This window comes from Macrobrachium rosenbergii, chromosome 8, assembly GCF_040412425.1.
Source record: "Macrobrachium rosenbergii isolate ZJJX-2024 chromosome 8, ASM4041242v1, whole genome shotgun sequence".
Taxonomy (NCBI): Eukaryota; Metazoa; Arthropoda; class Malacostraca; order Decapoda; family Palaemonidae; genus Macrobrachium; species Macrobrachium rosenbergii.
In genome coordinates, this window is record NC_089748.1 from 42,098,598 (window position 1) to 42,113,597 (window position 15,000).

General features: G+C 37.1%; 1 protein-coding gene and 2 long non-coding RNA genes across 5 annotated transcripts in view; 1 reads left to right on the plus strand and 2 right to left on the minus strand.

Moving 5' to 3' along the window:
- LOC136841249 (uncharacterized) overlaps positions 1-1,452 on the minus strand; it is a 1,960-nt gene extending 508 nt beyond the window's left edge. The window contains exon 1 of the long non-coding RNA XR_010853852.1: positions 227-1,452. This is a non-coding gene — a long non-coding RNA (uncharacterized lncRNA). The remainder of the gene's footprint in view (positions 1-226) is intronic.
- LOC136840750 (adrenocorticotropic hormone receptor-like) overlaps positions 1-15,000 on the minus strand; it is a 267,970-nt gene that overhangs the window by 124,744 nt on the left and 128,226 nt on the right. The gene's annotated exons all lie outside the window — the stretch shown is intronic.
- Positions 1-15,000, plus strand: part of LOC136840752 (uncharacterized) — a 224,734-nt gene that overhangs the window by 68,178 nt on the left and 141,556 nt on the right. The window lies entirely within an intron of this gene.

Below are 15,000 nucleotides of genomic sequence, written 5' to 3' on the forward strand. Positions count from 1 at the left end.
CTTCTTCCTAATGAAAACCTTAAAATTCTTCGTTTATTTTTTAATGTATATTTTCTTTTTTAATAAGTGAGATTTCTTCTTTCCGCATTTCCCTTTGGCTTCTTTTAATTCCTAATGGACACCTTAAAATTCTTCGTTTATTTTTTAATGTATATTTTCTTTTTTAATAAGTGAGATTTCTTCTTTCCGCATTTCCCTTTGGCTTCTTTTACTTCTCAATGAACGCCTTAAAATTCTTCGTTTATTTTTTAATTTATATTTTCTTTTTTTAATAAGTGAGATTTCTTCTTTCTGTATTTCCCTTTACTTCCTCTTACTTGTTCCTAATGAACGCCTTAACATGCTTTGGAAGCTTGAATTCCAACTCAGTGGCCCCAGACGTGGGCTTGTTGCATATGAAAGCACATTATTATCCGTCTTCTGAATAATAATAGTAATAATAATCTTGTTTAAAGAGAAGTTGTCGATGGTAATTGAGTTTCACTGTGTTAAGTTCCTAAGTTATGTAAAAATCTTTTAAATGTGCTTCTAAAAGAGAAGAAACTTCTATGTTTTTTTAAATAGTTAATTCAAGTTGAATTGTCGTTTTTAGGAAAAGTTTAAAGTCACTTAAAAATGGTATAATTTCCAGTTTAATTACTATATTATATAGAGTTTCAGCAAGTTTGCTATCCTTTAATTCAAATTCAAATTCAAAACTTTATTCATATGAATTCAGTTAGTAAACATATACAAAAAGTGATGTACAAATTTGAGAAAAAATAATGATTAGATTTGTACAGTAGCGTCAGATTTGATAACTGAAGCTTAGGTTGAACGGAGTCAAGCCATTACTGGATTACTCTAGAAGTGTATAATAATAAAGGTAATAATGATAAATTAAAAGAGCTTATCAAGTTAATGGAACTTAGTGCTGTCTAGGAAGATCCGACCTTTCATCTTTCATCCTCTGATTTGCATAAATTTTGAAGCTTCCCTTGACATCAAAGAGTTATTCATTAGTTAGTTTTCATTTAGAATGAAAAACAAATGATAATGAGTATAGCGATAGAATTTGTGTCTCTGAAACTTTTTCCTTGTTTCATTTTTAAATTGCTGTAAAAGAAAACTATTGTGCCGGCTTTGCCTGTCCGTCCGCCCTCAGATCTTAAAAACTACTGAGGCTAGAGGGCTGCAAATTGGTATGTTGATCATCCACCCTCCAGTCATCAATCATACCAAATTTCAGTCCTCTAGCCTCAGTAATTTTGATTTTATTTAAGGTTAAAGTTAGCCATGATCGTGCATCTGGCAACGGTATAGGACAGGCCACCACCGGCCCTTGGTTAAAGTTTCATGGGCCGCGACTCATACAACGTTATACCGAGTCCACCGAAAGATAGATATATTTTCGGTGGTCTTGATTATATGCTGTACAGAAATCTCGATTGCGCTGAAGAAACTTCTGGGCATTTTTTAGTTGTTTCCATTATTCTCATTTATCTCCTAATCAATGGTTCACACTTAGTTGGCAAGGTGATGTTATTTCACCCGACCTAATTAAGTTATTTTTTCATTAATACTCTTTTTATCAAGTATTTTTTTAGTAAACGAATGCCTAATAAGTTCATCTTTGACCATAGTTTAATGGCTAAATGAAAGATTGGCCTTTGACCCGAATTGCTAAGATGTTTTATTGACTGAATATCGACTTTCAACTATTGTAGAGAGGTTGACCTTGAAATCTAAGTGGCTGTCTAGTTAAAGTTCAGAGTATTGAGCTTCATAGGTATGTTAGTAGAATGATTGACATTTTAACGGGTCACAGACTGGCCTGCAGCTACAAGACTACACAGCTTAGGTCTGTCTATTGTTTGTCATGAGATTTTTAGTAAAGTAGAAAAGACTAACGAAGGATTATTACCCAGCAGAGAATGAAATAAAACATCGGAAAAATGTCAAAGTTGCAAGTACGTCCATAACTCTTTTTCCCCTGCCCATTAATTTCTTCTCTTCCTGCGTCCATAAATTTGTATTCTTGTCTTGAACTGCTGGACCGCTAGTTCCATTCTGTCCTAGCCACCCAGATCTACCAGTAATAAATGACTGGCAGTGTTAATGAAAAAATAAAAACCCAGTGGCCTTCCCTAATTCATGCGAAATCTCAAACTCACAAATCCTTTTAACACCGACAATAATTTTTTTGACGATTTTTTTCACGCTCGTCAGGTCATCGCGCAAAGCATCCGTCATTTGAACAGGAGAGAGAAAGAGAGAGCTTTGCTTTCCTTTGCAAAAATCTGGTCTTTTGGGGGCGGGGAGTGGTGGGGAAGGGGGGGGGGCAATCGGAAAAACAAATCGCGAAGTGTCATGTGCAAGCGCCGATCATATTTTCCCTCGCGGAATTTAAAAAAAAAATGTCGCCCAAAGATGGGAGAATTGATTGTAGGTGGCGCTAGTGTGCAGACTTTCCCCGAATTCGGTACCTTTTTTTTTTATTTATTTAATTTATTTTAAGAATTTCCGTTGATTTGTGTCCTTCAGCGTCGAGCGAACGAATGGAAGGGTGGCCCGTGCTTGAAAGAATAATTAATATTCTCTTTTTTATATACATATTCCAATTTAGTTCATGCGATTTCGTTACTGTTATACTCTATAGAATTGGATTCAAAATGAAAGTGGGTCAGGGACATTGAAAGGGAAGACCAGTAAACCGTAAATATTATTTTTTAACTTTTCATCATTCTGTTTTATGGGATTTTGATGTTCGTACTGAATGGAGACAGTTAAAATGAAATGATGAACTTGGTGTTGATTTCTCCGTGAATGGGTTTCAGTTTCATAATATGTGCCCTAGCACTGAGAATTAATATATATTATTAAGGTGCGTGATCGAATTAGAATTATGTTTTTACTGAATGAAATTATGATTAATCGTTGTTACTGATAATTGGTATGTCAGAGTATTTGATTGTTTTATTAACATTATGGTTATTGGTACGTAATAACCAGTGGGAGGGGGTAATAATAATTGAACAGTATTTTATTATATTTAATTGCTCACAAGCATAATGACTTCGAATTTTTGTGCTGTAATTTTACTATGATTTTGACTTGAAATTATATGATTCTGTGGTTTTTACTTCCAAAGATATTTTGATTTATTTTGTGTTGGGTCAAAGTGCTTCCAGCCGTCGTCTGCCAATGTCGGCTTTTCCTGACGTGCTTGTGTAGAAAAACAAAGGAAAACAAAGTATTGTACTGAATATATTACTTGATTTGTGTTAAATGGTGTGATTGATTTTTATAGGGTTGAAATTACAGCTGTAGATATGGTTAGTTTGTGTGCGTGTGAGAGAGAGAGAGAGAGAGAGAGAGAGAGAGAGAGAGAGAGAGAGAGAGAGAGAGAGAGAGAATAATAACTATAAAATATCACTAATATATATATATACATATATATTATATATGTATATATATATATATATATATATATAGAGAGAGAGAGAGAGAGAGAGAGAGAGAGAGAGAGAGAGAGAGAGAGAGAGAGAGTGCACGCATGCACGCATGTAGGATGCGCTTTTTAACGCTTATGTATATGTGAGCTTAAGTGAATGAAAAATCATAATTTTTAGCGGCTGACAATAAATACCGTTCTATCTTTGCACTATGTAATACTGTGTATAAGAAAAGTCATTTGCAAAATACTGCTTTAAGACGCTCGCAAATGTACAGGAACGCTCATTCAGTGAATCATGTCATAGACATGTCGGTAACTTAATACACAAACATAGTAAGTAGGTTAGATACAAGTCGTCAACTTCTTGATTGGTGGTCCTATCCAGTGCCACATACGCCAAAGATTTGTTCTCCACGTGTGGTCATTGACTTGTTGCCAACCAGTTTGTGACATGTATGCAATAAGTTGCTGACATGTTTGTGACACGTGCGATAAGTTGTCGAAGCGTCATGACATGTAAGTGATAAGTTGTCAAAGTGTTCATGAAACTGTATGTGATAAGTAGTCAATATGTTTGTGACGTGCTTGTAATAAGTTGCCAACATGTTTGTGACATGCATGTGATAAGTTGCCGACATGTTTATGACATGTAAGTGATAAGTTGTCGAAGTCTTCATGAAATTGTATGTGATAAGTTGTCGATATGCTCATGACGTGTGTGATAAGTTGTCGATATGTCTGTGACATGCATGTGATAAGTTGCCAACATGTTTGTGACGTGTGTGATAAGTTGCCGACATGTTTATGACATGTATGTGATAAGTTGCCGACACGTTCATGACATGTATGTGATAAGCTGCCGACATGTTCATAACATGTATGCGATAAGTTGCCGACATGTTCATGGCATGTATGTGATAAATTGCCAACACGTTCATAACATGTATGCGATAAGTTGCCGACATGTTCATGGCATGTATGTGGTAAGTTGCTGATATGTTCATGACATGTATGTGATAAGTTGCCAACATGTTCATGACATGTTATACCGTAGAGTGAACGCACCTTCACCCCGTCCTCATCTTGATACTACCAAGCGAAATGAAAGGGTCGAAATCTTGAATTACTTTAGTTAATTCAAAAGCTCTTGGGGAGGGGATTTGCATCAACCGTATTGCTGGCTTTCCTTTGATGCATCATGCCATTCATAGAAGTAATTAGGTGCAGCCGTTGTGGTCTTCTTGCTTAATGGTCCATGCAGGGCGAGAATGCGGTCCCTAGGGCATGTTGGAGCTCTCTCTCTCTCTCTCTCTCTCTCTCTCTCTCTCTCTCTCTCTCTCTCTCTCTCTCTCTCTCTCTCATTTTCAGTTAATCCCCGCTACCGGTAATGCATTTCTATTTACGAACAGCTTATTGAAAAGATTCCCTAAGTTATAACCTGAGGTCTCTCTCTCTCTCTCTCTCTCTCTCTCTCTCTCTCTCTCTCTCTCTCTCTCTCTCTCTCTCTCTCATTTTCAGTTAATCCCCGCTACCGGTAATGCAATTCTATTTACGAACAGCTTATTGAAAAGATTCCCCAAGTTGTAACCTGAGGTCTCTCTCTCTCTCTCTCTCTCTCTCTCTCTCTCTCTCTCTCTCTCTCTCTCTCTCTCTCTCATTTTCAGTTAATCCCCGCTACCGGTAATGCATTTCTATTTACGAACAGCTTATTGAAAAGATTCCCTAAGTTATAACCTGAGCTCTCTCTCTCTCTCTCTCTCTCTCTCTCTCTCTCTCTCTCTCTCTCTCTCTCAGTTAATCCCCGCTACCGGTAATGCAATTCTATTTACGAACAGCTTATTGAAAAGATTCCCCAAGTTGTAACCTGAGCTCTCTCTCTCTCTCTCTCTCTCTCTCTCTCTCTCTCTCTCTCTCTCTCTCTCTCTCTCTCTCAGTTAATCCCCGCTACCAGTAATGCAGTTCTATTTACGAACAGCTTATTGAAAAGATTCCCCAAGTTGTAACCTGAGGTCTCTCTCTCTCTCTCTCTCTCTCTCTCTCTCTCTCTCTCTCTCTCTCTCTCTCTCTCTCTCTCTCTCTGATTTTCATTAACTTCCGGCAAACTGCATCGCGATTCTATTCACAAACACCATATTTTAAGCGATTCCCTGAACTGTAACTCGAGTCTCTCTCTCTCTCTCTCTCTCTCTCTCTCTCTCTCTCTCTCTCTCTCTCAGTTAATCCCAGCCACCTGTATCGAAATTCTGTTCACAAACAGCATATTTAAGGATTCCCTAAATTGTTACCTAAGATTCTCTCTCTCTCTCTCTCTCTCTCTCTCTCTCTCTCTCTCTCTCTCTCGTGGCCATTTAACCCAATACATCAGATTATCCACGGCTCAGTTGCATTGTCGGGATTCTAGCCAGTCGAACTACTCCCTAAAGGAACGGAGAACGTCCCAGTGGCCTTATCCGGGAGATCTTAAACCCGTGACTTTTATTAACTTTTATTGGCTTTTATTCGACACTGTAGTGGTATCCCTTGATTGGTCATATTTCCAGCTTATCTCGCAAGGGGGCATCTCCGCGCGCTAATCGAGCCAAGAAAAAGCAGGTGTCACGCACTCTTTGTGTGTGTGTATATATATATATATATATATATATATATATATATATATATATATATATATATATATATATATATATATATATATATATATATATATATATATATATATATATATATGCTCGTTCATATTATTGTTACCTTAAATGTATCATTCTCAGCGCAAGCATTACAATGTCAGCATTCCAGTTATATGTACAATTCTTGGTCGTGAGCTGCACTCACGATGGAGTTTAATATGATGTCTTCACTCTCTCTTAATACTTGGTTATTAATTTCTTAGGGTTTTTTCATGCTTACGGGGTTTATGTAGTATTTTTAATTTTTTTTTTTTAATCTTTCAATCACTGGTATTTTCTTTTCATATTCGACAAAATTGGTTGTTGGTACTTTTATCACGTTTGGCTCTCTTTCTTAAGAGGGTATATCTTTCTCATAATCATTTTTTCATAAATCAGTTACTGATATTTGTCTTTCATATTCGACAGTATTGGTTTTATGTATACGAAGAATTTGCTGTTAGGTATGGACTAATATATATATATATATATATATATATATATATATATATATATATATTGCTGTTTTCTATATGTTAACCATATATACAATAATCTTGTTATTGCATCAAAATCCTTCCGTCACTTTTCACATGATCTGAACAGCCGTAACGCAAAACAGCAACAATATATTTAACGCTTTGATCAGACGTTTGTGCCTTATAATCCATACCTCACATTTAACAAACATTGCCTCATCCACATATTCAAGCAACCTTATTATTCGTTTATATTATTCCCCTTTCCCACGCGGTTATCTGGCTGCGAGGTTTTGAGTTCCAAGCTTAATGCGAAATCATTCGTGCTTGTGGTGTGCCTTCACTGAATGCTTTATGAAATATTTCTTCCTGGCAGGAGGGAATTCTTGGGCTAATATGCACTTTGGAGTTCAGTCAGGGGTAAAATTTATTTATCATATGAAATCGGCCGCACGGAAAACTGGGCTTGTTTTCTGAAGGTTTTCGAGGTCTGTGCTGAATGGTGGATGTTTAGGGGGTCTATTGAAAGCTCTGTTATTATTATTATTATTATTATTATTATTATTATTATTATTATTATTATTAATTCGTGTAGTATTATGCTTTCTCATAATTCTGAAATCTTTTCAGAATTCCATAAATGATCTGAATGCGCCAGTGAAACAAAGTCATGCAGGAGAGAGAGAGAGAGAGAGAGAGAGAGAGAGAGAGAGAGAGATAGATAGAGAGAGAGAGAAACTACATATACAAATGCCATCAATGTTAAAGACAAACCCTCTCTTTGGGAAATCGAACCGCTGACCAATGATTTACCAGGCCAACGCCACATCCACTCACTCACAGGAAGCATAAAAGGATTGGAATCAAGTATGCCTCTGCATATATTGTGGAATCAAAATGGGCATAGTATACCTATATCTAATGTTTTATATACCATTAACAGTAGGTAAAAACATTCTACTCTCGGCCCTAAAGGCAGTGAGGTGAAGTATGCATTTATAAGCCCTCATTCCCACCTGGAAATAAATGATAAAAGACGAACCTATTTGGTCTGTGTTCGGACCCCAAACAGGATGTCGAGTGATGATGGCGTTATTGCTTTTAGATATATAAAGTCTTGCACCAACGTGTGGTCGAATGCTAATGTTTTTCGCAATGTGCTGAATATAGTGTATGATCATAAAATAGTAGAGGAACGCTCGTGGCTAAAGAAAACTGCCGAAATAATATGATAAAGTAAATAGTTCATTAATCGTTTTTACATTTTTTCATGTTTGCTGAGCAAGAGGATTTTAACACGATCATTCACCTAAGCATAAAGGCCATTGCCTCTTTGACAGTATAAATTATATCTCTTACGATAATATAGCACCTTACCATCTAGTCAGTTTATCACTTTTTAGTTCCTCATTGGACGGGTGGGTACCGTTCTCAGCTAGCAGTCTGCTGGCCCCGCGTTCGATTCTCCGGCCGGCCAATGAAGAATTAGAGGAATTTATTTCTGGCGATAGAAATTCATATCTCGCTATAATGTGGTTCGGATTCCGCAATAAGCTGTAGGTCCCGTTGCTAAGTAACCAATTGGTTCTTAGCCACGTAAAATAAATCTAATCCTTCGGGCCAGCCCTAGGAGAGCTGTTAATCAGCTCAGTGGTCTGGTTAAACTAAGGTATACTTGCTTTTTACTCATGGTTTTAATTGGTGGATTTGGAGCCAAGGTCTCTTCAGTACATGTGATCTTACAAGTTCTCTTTTAGAAATAATTTTCGATGCTTCAAGTAGGCCATATGACATAGCAAATGGGACTGCCCCACTCTTGATTTTGCGCGATTCGCCCACGGGACGAAAGTTCATGCAGAGGCCACCATAAGAGAATAACAATGATTCATTTTGGAGCAACTTTTGTCATGCTCGAATTCCTGGCATTTGTCAAATTTCATATTTCTCAAACCTCCAAGATGATGATTGAAAAAATAAATAAAACGTATATTTTTTCAAATAAACGAAATGAATATTTATACATTATAAATAAATCAATGAATAAGGCATTCTGATGTCGGATGGTTTTGTTTCTGTAAGAAGATTACTCATATTGCATAACCTTTTGTATTTCACAAATAACTTTGAATTGATCACTGAAATGAAAAGCATTTACTTTGAATTTTCAGTTGGTTAAAATTTTCCAGAACTACGAGAAACATTTCATAGACGTAAATAAATGATAGCTTTCCTATAGGCAACGCAGGTAGCGTAATATGCGGCCAAGATTCTACATAAACGCATCATGAAAAATCTTCATATATTATTGGCGAACGCAAAGCAGTGACAGCAATTATTGGAAAATTGCTTTATATTTACTGAATAGGCTGAATTGAAGTACAGGAGGGTTAGGACGGGTATTTGTTAATGGCTTGGAACTAAAAGCCCTGTTCATTAATTTTTTTAAAAATGCCTGTATTCAAGTAGATGGACCCTTCTTGGGCAGAAATGGAAAATGAGCAAAAAGTGTACCTTAGTTTAACCAGACCACTGAGCTGATTAACAGCTCTCCTAGGGCTGGCCCGAACGATTAGATTTATTTGACGTGGCTAAGAACCAGTTGGTTACCTAGCAACGGGACCTACAGCTTTTGCGGAATCCGAACCACACTATAGCAGGGAATGAATTTCTATCGCCAGAAATAAATTCCTCTAATTCTTCATTGGCCGGTCGGAGAATCGAACGCGGGCCCAGCAGAGTGCTAGCCGAGAACGACACCAACCCGTCCAATGAGGAACTGGGAAATGAGCAGACGCAAATATTGCGTATGAGTTTTAAATGTACCTTGTGCGTAGGATACGCGCCTGCTCTTCAGTTTGTATATCTCATTTCTGACATTCTGACAGTCCCTCTGTCAGAGAACCTTTTTTTTTTTTTCTATTTACTTTTAAACCAACCACGACAAAAGAAGAGATTTATTTCTAGTAAATTTACAAAATATAAATAAAACTGATGCATTAAGGAAATTAACCTGGGAAGACCTTGCCTTTTTTCTGAAGAACATCGTAACTTGTACAATGTACATCTTTTCCTACTGCTAAAGGTTGCTTGCAGCGTCCCTTCGGCCACTAGCTGCATCGCCCCCCCCCCTCTTTTTTTTAGCCTTTTACTTTACCTACGTCCCACATCCTTCCATCTATCTTTGCTGTCCAACCACTCCAACTCCCTCTTTTCTCTTTTAAATTATGAATAACTGAAAATGCCCCATTCTTTATTAATTTTAGCTTTTTTTTTTTTCATTTATTTTTACCCTCACTCTTTGCGATCTTTCCTTTGCAGTTCTCGAGCTCTTGAAATCGTATGAGTCCTCTCTCTCTCTCTCTCTCTCTCTCTCTCTCTCTCTCTCTCTCTCTCTCTCTCTCTCTCTCTCTCTCTCTCAGAGGAGGGAATAATGCCCAAAGATAACCAGCCTAACAAACTTTTGGTCTCTGGGCCTATATGATTAGGCTGATCTTTCCACAATTCCTTATGAAACTTTCCCTGTTAGAAAGTAATTAAAACTCGGATCCCTGTCTCGGCTGCGTTGCAACAGGAAGCTTTCCTGTCATCCTGATAATCCCAAGAAGCAGTGAACCCAAAGAATTCAAATTTTCAACGAGGAAGATACTCGAGAAGGACCATTGATAGTCCTGACATAACTGTTTCTGTTTTGTCTCAGTTTTGGAATGAAGTTTTTTATTTATTTATTTTTTTTTTGAGAGAGATTTTTCGAGATTTCTCTCTTGTATTCACAGACTCTACTGCAAACCTTATTTGTATTCACAGACTTTTTCCTGTAAGCTTTCTTTGTATTCACAGACGTTTTGCTGCAAACTTTATTTGTATTCACAGACGTTTTACTATAGACCTTATTTGTAGTCACAGACTTTTACCGAAAACCTTATTTGTATTCACAGACATTTCTGTGAGCTTTATTTATATTCACAGACTTTCCTGTAAGCTTTATTTGTATTCGCAGACTTTTTCCCGTAAGCTTTATTTGTATTCACAGACTTTACTGCAAACCTTATTTGTATTCACAGACTTTTTCCTGTAAGCTTTACTTGTATTCACAGACTTTTTCCTGTAAGCTTTCTTGTATTCCCTGACTTTTTACTAGAAACCTTATTTGCAGTCACAGACTCTGCACTGTACGCCATTTTTGTGTTCACAAATGTTTTAATGTAAACTTGCATGTAGGACGTTGTCTGAATACCGTATTCTTCTGCAACTGATCTCAATAAAGTACAGTAGTATGAATACACACACACACACACACTAACTACAATATAGGCCTATCGAAAAAGGACTGGTTTGACGTCATCAATTTCTGGGTGTATCTGACCCAAATATTGAGTGTTTCGTTCCAGTTTAAAATCTGAGGCTTTATTCGCGTCACGTTTTTTCCCCACACTAGATTTGTGCTTGAATTTCCACTTTCGTTAAGTGATATAGTTATCCTTTTAAAACGAAAAGGCACGAGTTCACAAGTCAGATGACCGGAAGGAAACCACTCAAGACAAACATTTATATTTCTCAGACAATATTATGACAGGCCACAAAAAAATGGTATGCATCAATTAGCCATAAAACCTGAGACTTAGCAAGAAAACCTTAGCTCCTCCGAGCAGGCGTTTTATGAAAGTTTATAAACATTGCTTTTAGTTTTCAAATAACCTTGCTTGGTTGTTTTTCTTTTCTTTGCCCCAGTTGCCACGTTAATATTGTTGTTTTAACATAATTTCCAGGGATTCTGCTTGCGGGCGTTTTACTCCGAGTGTAGTTTTATAAATATTTGTTTGAAAAGGAATGTTATCTTGGGTCTGGTTCCCCAAAGCAAAGGGGTTTTACGCTCGCCCAGACGTCTCTGGGAAAAATAAGCGATTGCTCATAAATCGGCCTTGTTTGCCGGGGGGGGGGGGCAGGGGAAGCCCCCGAATTGGATGCTGTTCTGTGCCCTGAATAATAAGTCTTCCGTTTAGTGTTATGTTAAAGAAAACTATTGAGATGGCCTTGTCTGTCCTTCTGCACTTTTTCTGTCAGCCCTCAGATCTTAAAAACTGCTGAGCCTAGAGGGCTGCAAATTGGTATGTTGATCATCCACGCCCCAGTCATCAAACATAACAAATAGCAGCCCTCTAGACTCAGTAGTTTTTTTTGTTTTATTCAAGGTAAAAGTTAGTCATGACCGTGCGTCTGGCAACGCAACAACACAGGCCACCATGACCGGCTGAGAGTTTCAGGAGCCGTTGCTGAGGGTTTCATACAGAAAAATCGACTGCGCCGAAGAATCTTCAGTCCATTTTTTACTTGTTTTTATTTATTGAGGCATGACAATAATTGACTGTTTAATTCTTTTCTTGTCTTGATACATAATGTTTCTCATTTTATTCAACTTGATATGATGTTTTTATTAAAAGGAACTAGATAATCTGATGTAATCACTTATAAAGAAATACTAGAAGATAGTAATTCTGTATTATTTTAAAATAATCCGGAAATTAACAAGTGTTTATCTATGAAAACATAATTTGTCCCGGCATCCTGGACCAATTGGAAATCACCGGTCTTTGAATTCAGAATATCTACTCTTCCTCCGCATTGATCTAACAACTACCTTTACGGCTGAAGCTGAGAAACACCACTGTTTTTCAGCCTGATGAGCCTGATCTTGGAAGCTCCCTTAAAAAATAAACGCGTCTGGAGTTCTGACATCGTTAAAGAAGTCTTACACTTACGGTACTTGTAACATATTTTCAATATTTACTACAATACAATTCAACTTGTATTTTAATATTTTACCCAAGGCCAAGAGAAAGAGCTTTGTAGAGCTTTGTAGAGCTACCTCCTTATTGCGTCAGCAGGTGAGTTGTGGTAATGAGAAGTTACCTCTAAGATACGTCATCGCCTACGTAGTTAGCCCAGGCGGGAGGCGACTCCGCCCAGTTGGGTAGACCTTGTCTCTCTTGGTCTCGGTTTTACCTACATATTTATTTATTTATTTATTTGTTAATTTATCTTTCTTTTTTTTTAGTAACTGATATCTTCTTTCTGTGTTCCCCATTTCTACCTTCTGTTACTTCTTTAGAATGAACGCCGCATTCTTTGGAAGCTTGAATTTCAAGTCAGTGGCCCCTTTGGTGGGCTTGTTCCGTATGAATAGGTTTAGTCTTCTGAATAATAATAATAATAATAATAATAATAATAATAATAATGGAAAATTATAGACTACCGTATTAGTACCAAACAAAATAATAATAATAATAATAATAATAATAATAATAATAATAATAATAATAATAATAATAATAATGCAAAATTATAGACTACCGTATTAGTACAAAACAAAATAATAATAATAATAATAATAATAATAATAATAATAATAATAATAATACAAAATTATAGTTTATAGCCCTCCTTGAAAGAGTATGATTTTTGGGTACTAGCAAACGGCTCCGTTGTACATCCCGCAAAAAAAGTTATGAGTAGAACTGCAGTCCTCGAGCGGATATTTTTCATAAGGTCGTCAAATTAGGGAATTAACTTTCCGAGATATGCCATTGTACGGGGAAATAAAATGGTAGGCAACAAGGCAAGGAGCTTCCGACAGAGTTCAGATTACGTGTGAGGTGGTATTTTTAGGCGTGTTGAGAATTGTCTCGTTGTCTTCCGTGCCTTTGTGTTAAGATTTTTCTTTCTCTCTTTAAATCTTCAGCTGAAAACCCTTATGGACAGAGTCAAAAGACTATAAATACCAAAGAGGCTTCCGAAGGGAAAACACCCATCAGAGAGAGACAGCAAGTTATAGGAAAAGGTGATAAATAAGTAAATGTGAGGGAATACTGTAGATAATAAAACCAAGTTAGTAAAAGTGCGCCGATGTTTCTTCGGCGCACGAGTTTTCTGTACATCGCCCAGTCCTGGCGCCACCGAAAATAGATCTATATTTCGGTGGTCTCGGTATAACGCCATGAGCCGCGGCCCCCTGGAAGCTCACGGCCAGTCGTGGTGGCCTGTGTTGTTGCAAGGTTGCGAAGCACGATTATGACTAACTTTAACCTAATTAAATAAAACTACGAGGCTAGAGGCTGCAATTTGGTATGTTTGATGACTGAGGTTGGATGATCAGCATTTGCGGCCTCTCTAGCCTCAGTGTTTTTAGATCTGAGGGCGGACAGAAAAAGTGCGGACGGACAGACAAAGCCGGCACAATAGTCTTCTTTTACAGAAAACTAAAATCATAGTATACTATGTATTATTATACAGAAGTATGTGTGAAAGCATGCATAAAAGATGTATGAAACGAGGCAAAGTTTATTCACTTTCCATCAAGATTTTCATTTCTTCATCCAAAGTTATTTACAGCGAAAAACGAATTTCCGGCGTCAATGATTACAGAAGTAGTGCTGTAGATTATGTAATCACCAGCCATCAATCATTCGAGGTACCGTGATTGGCAGCTAATGTATACAGAATCTTGATTACCACTCTGGGACACCTATAGAAGATACCGCTACCTGAAGTATATTTAGCGGTGCTATTTTTTTTTTTTTATGTAATTCTGTGTTCGTGTAATCCTAACGTCTCATCATTTTCATTTGGTGGTAATACCATTAAATGAAAATGATTAGACGTTATGATTACATTAATACAGAATTACGTAAAAAAAATTATGGTAATGAAAACCATAGCTAACTTGTTCACGGTAGAGAGAGAGAGAGAGAGAGAGAGAGAGAGAGAGAGAGAGAGAGAGAGAGAGAGAGAGAGAGAAACAAACAGAATTACGTAAAAAAAATTATGGTAATAAAAACCATAGCTAACTTATTCACGGTAGAGAGAGAGAGAGAGAGAGAGAGAGAGAGAGAGAGAGAGAGAGAGAGAGAGAGAATTACGTAAAACAATTATGGTAATAAAAACCATAGCTAACTTGTTCACGGTAGAGAGAGAGAGAGAAAAACAAACAGAATTACGTAAAAAAAATTATGGCAATAAAAAACCATAGCTAACTTATTCACGAGAGAGAGAGAGAGAGAGAGAGAGAGAGAGAGAGAGAGAGAGAGAGAGAGGAGAGAGAGAGAGAGAGAGACTTTAAAAATGCTGTTAATGAATCGGGCCGGTCTGGGGGGAGGGGCTTTGTTTGCTGTGGGTGGGGTTGGGGAGGATGACCCAATATGGAGGCAAATACAGGAAGGCTATACTATGCTTCATCGTCCATCTAAAAGAAAACTTATCAACATAATCATTTCACCTGTCTGCCTCAAATTACCTGTCCTCTTGGGAAGATATCTGCTTTGGGACTCAGTTTACAGCAAAATGATAACTGAAAAATAAGATCCCTGATTTTCTTTACAAGATGGTTTCTAAAAGTTACCTTTTTTTTTTGACACTACTTTTTTTTCAT